This window comes from Anas acuta, chromosome 3 (assembly GCF_963932015.1).
Source record: "Anas acuta chromosome 3, bAnaAcu1.1, whole genome shotgun sequence".
Classification (NCBI taxonomy): Eukaryota; Metazoa; Chordata; class Aves; order Anseriformes; family Anatidae; genus Anas; species Anas acuta.
This window is the reverse complement of record NC_088981.1, coordinates 46,054,090-46,058,305: the sequence shown is the minus strand read 5'-3', so window position 1 is coordinate 46,058,305 and position 4,216 is coordinate 46,054,090. Positions and strand designations below refer to the sequence as shown.

Here is a 4,216-nt window from a genome sequence, read left to right as displayed (position 1 = left end):
CAGGAAGATTAAAATGTTTCTTTCTGATGGCCAGCTGAAAAGAAACCTTTAATTAGTTTATTTCTTCTAAATTAAAGTCATCTTCTTGCAAATACCACTTTCTTTTAAATGACCCCGAAATAAAATTTCAAAGAGCTGTGCCTCAGTTGGTCCTTGTCTAAAATAAAAAGGACAGGAAAACAAACAAACAAACAAAAACAAATGAACAAACAAAAAACCCTAAACACATCATTTATTGGATCATTTTACAAAGCATCTAACTTTTATAAACATAACTCTGGATGACAACCATTTAAATCATTGTCAATCCCTCTTCTGTTACAATTAATCTTCACAGATTGTTGCCTTATTGCTTCTCTTTCCATGGTGGAGAAAATCATGATACTAGATATAAGTTGACACCTCTGCCTGTAGCCATAAACAACACTTTGATTTCCATCCAGTTCTCACTAAAAAAAAGGGGACAGACTATTCAATGTTAGAATATAAGTGGAAAAGACTAGCAGATAATAAACCCCCACAACATTTGCTATATAAATTTGAGCTATATAAATTTTGTACTCTACCAGCTTCCTCAAGGAAGACCTATAATCTGGTAGTAAGCCACAGTGCACTGTGCTGCACTGCAACAAAATAAACAGCTATTTTCAGTCCAAGGTTTTACCTGTTTTGAGTATTTGCCCCCATTAAGTGTCTTGTGTGACTTCCCTCTTTGTTTATCTGAAGTCATTTTGATCTTGCTGACCACCAAGTAGCGTACATGGTTAGCAGACAACAACTCAATTTCCATGCCCTGAAAATCCTGTTCTTTAACAAGTTATATACAAAAGCAGCATAGGGGAGAGGAAGAAAGGCCCTGAAATCATACAATAGTTGGAGGAAAGTAAACTGTAATGTTTTCTTGGTTTCAGAGCCAGAGATCAATTGAACATCACTCACTTTTCTGCAGTGAAACTCTACTTTCAGGGCAAGAATTTCAGTTCTGTAAGCCTGGAAAATCTTTAGCCAAATTTACAGTTAGGAAGGAAAAATAAGAAGAGAAAAGAGAAAACAGACTAAGTGTTCATCCCCAAGATTGAAACTATCATGTTTCATCTTTCTATCTGAATGCCATTTTAAAGCCTGCATAACAAAGTCTGTCCTGCTGATAATCTTTTGCTCCTCAAGGAATTGCAGAGGAATAGATTCAAAATGCATAAATACATCAGGGCTTATTTTCACACTCTCTAAACTACAATAGCTAGTAGAGAGAGACAGATAATACAGTGATGGAGAGAGATGTCTATGAAGTCAAGAAAATGCCCTGAAAGGTGCATGAAGGGCTCAATAACATAGCAATGTATTATAGCCAGTATATGGTTCCTCAGAGATCATATGTAGCTGACAAAAGTTATAGCAGCTTGATCTAATCAAAGCCAAGGCTGAGGCAGAATCTGAGGATCAGCTGCTGGCTTTCTGGATGGCTATTTTATTGTTCCTAGCAAAAATCAGATGCATTAGAAAACATACCCCACCAGATGTAAAATCAAGAGAGAAATTATTTAAGAATAACTACACTGAATAAAGCATTAGGACATTTTTGAGGTTTGCTTATGTTCATGAATATTCTAGGAAAACAAGCAAAGAAACAAACAAACAAAAAAACCACCCGTTCTCTACAGATTAAAATATCAATGAAATAATCAGTAAAATCCAGTAATACAATTGATCTATGCAGTCATTTACTATACAACTACATTAATAAGAGCTGAAATATCAATACAGGTGATGCTAATGTAATTCTAAGTTTTGGTGTCTACTTTCTCCCAGATAATGTCTAACTCCTTACTCACTGCTGAAATTCAAAACTCTGAGAGGAGCCTTCTGCCGATGTCAAAAGGTGTTAAAATCAGTTGCCAATAATTTGAATATTTCTTTCCTATTAAAAAGCAAGAAAAAACACATCTCTGCTTAAAAATGGTTATTTTTAGTGTAGACATTTGATTACTATTTTAAATGAAAACTAGCATGACAGAAATTTTCTTTTCCAGCAAGCAACAGAAATGAAACATTCACAAAAGTGAAATCTAACAGCCGATTTTTATGCCCCTGATCAATCCACCTTGAAAGATGTTCTACATTACTTACCATTGGCAACGAGTGCATGATAGCCTAGAATATTGGCACGTTTTTCACAGAGACTTCTCTGCACCTGTGGACCCATGCCCAGTTTTAAATTGTCTAGCATCCCGATTACAAGGGTACCAAGTACTGCAATCAAGGAGACCTTACTATGCAATTTAATCATTTACAGCTGGGCTTGCTTCCCTGACTGTAGTTAGTTTCCGTAAGTCCTGTGACAGTGCCAGAAACGTATGTCATGGGATCAGTTCTGGATATGGAATAATTTTCTCAGGGATATTTCTTAAACCACTATTTCATGTTTTATTGCTACCGCCACATACTGAATCAGCCATAGTTAACCCTGCAAACACTCTCTTCAGGCATGGACAGATGTTATTTGTTCTCATTCATTCATTAAGCAGTAATGAATTATTTTTTCTACGTTTCCTTCTGATCTGGTCAAGGTGCTAAATGAGTGACTTCCTACTTCATATTCTTTGTAAAATGAGTGGATCTGAAGGTATCGTTGTTAGATCTCTTCCTCTTCCTTGCAGACATGGAGTCTCCATTGTCTCCAAGTCTCCATTAACAAGACACTGAGTCTTCCAGTCCCATCCCCTGCACTGTAGCATGTTGCTTCTGCAAGACCTGTTCCACAACCCAAAGGCAAAGCCCACCACCACAATGACACCAGTCTACCAAGTTTCCCAAGGGGGTTGGGACAACGATGTGCTGGGGATGGAGAGAAGGAGAGAAAGAAGCTGTAGTACAATGCCATGAGAAAAAGATCTTTTCTACTTTTCAGTACAGCATAGGGCAATTTAGCAGCCTTCCCTCACCTTAGACTAAGGGTTAAAAATGCCATTAGGATTATAATAGGTTTTGTGTAAGAAGTTAATAAAATACATTTCACACTGATTCTCACCTAGCAGTATAGTGCATGGTCTATTGGTCTAGCTGCTCTAGGGATGCCTAAACAACCTTACGAAGATTGTTAAGTCTTACTGTATCTCATCCTCTGCAAAGCTATAGGATTTTCAGTCTCTGTGTGGGAAATCATAGTCAAGACAACATATCTGCAAGGATCAGGTCAATCAAGTAACAGTTATTCTGCAGGTATTTGCCAGTCCACTCTGTGTCAAAGCATCCCTTGTGCTTGAACATAAATGACTGGCAACAACCTAGAGCTGCTACAATACAGGCTAAGTATGGACATGTACCCAAGTCCAGCCTGAGTGAGGAGGTAAAAACAGTTTCTAATCCATCTGTGTACATGCATATGTACCTGTAGCTGCTATAGGATAGCCTGAGGTGGAACATTTATGCCAAGCAATACACTATCAATAAACATTACATGTACTGAGGCAAATCTATATAGAGATTATAGATTTGGAAGGAAGATGTTACCTTACTGCATCTGGTGCAGCTGCTGCTTTATGCAGCAATGATGAATTCAAAGAGCAAAAATTGTAGTATTTCCAGATGTAGTGCTGCTATGCATGGAGCTCAGACACTTGCAGGAGCATTGCTTAGATGCTTACTGCCCAGCAGCAGCTGCCTTGGCTCCTCACATCCTCTTGTCTGCTGTGCATTTTATTCCCCTGAGCAAATGACAGAGGCAGGTGCGCCATTACCAGTTCTGATGCTAGCACCCAAGGCAGAAGCATCTGACAGGGCATATTTGCTGCTCTCTCTTTCCTCAGGCAGGGTGATGTGGTCATGGCCTCCTGCACCAATGTCATGACACTGCTATGACTGCTGGGGGGAAACAGAGTGTTGAAAGAGGGGACTTGCTTTTCAGTTGTTTCTCCTTTTGCATCATGTAACAAAGATGAAGGGTGACACTGCGATATCACTGCTTTTTCCATATAATCTGGACACTGATTTTTAAAGTAACATTTTTTAGGGAGAGAGAAACTGTGGAAGTTCCCCACAGCCCTGAGACAACACTCAGAAAAGGAAAAGATAAGTCTTTTGTTTCACCAGACAATTGTTTCAGCCTCTTACACTGCAGTGAAACTTGTCTACACTTGGGGGTAAGCTGCTAGGTTTAGCAACACCCTGTCTCTGCTGTTATAGCTGCCCTTGCATCTTTCTACATGCAATGATGATG

General features: G+C 38.8%; 1 long non-coding RNA gene across 2 annotated transcripts; it reads right to left on the bottom strand.

Moving 5' to 3' along the window:
• Nucleotides 1-219: 219 nt before the first annotated feature.
• Nucleotides 220-3,761, bottom strand: LOC137854011 (uncharacterized). Of its 2 annotated transcripts, XR_011094874.1 has the most exons (4): nucleotides 3,516-3,761; nucleotides 2,699-2,835; nucleotides 2,128-2,666; nucleotides 220-449 (listed from the first exon to the last, which is right to left on the bottom strand). It is a non-coding gene; the product is annotated as an uncharacterized lncRNA (long non-coding RNA). The 2 variants fall into 2 exon arrangements; XR_011094873.1 differs by having other exon boundaries at nucleotides 220-2,666; nucleotides 3,516-3,751.
• Between the last annotated feature and the right edge of the window lie 455 nt (nucleotides 3,762-4,216).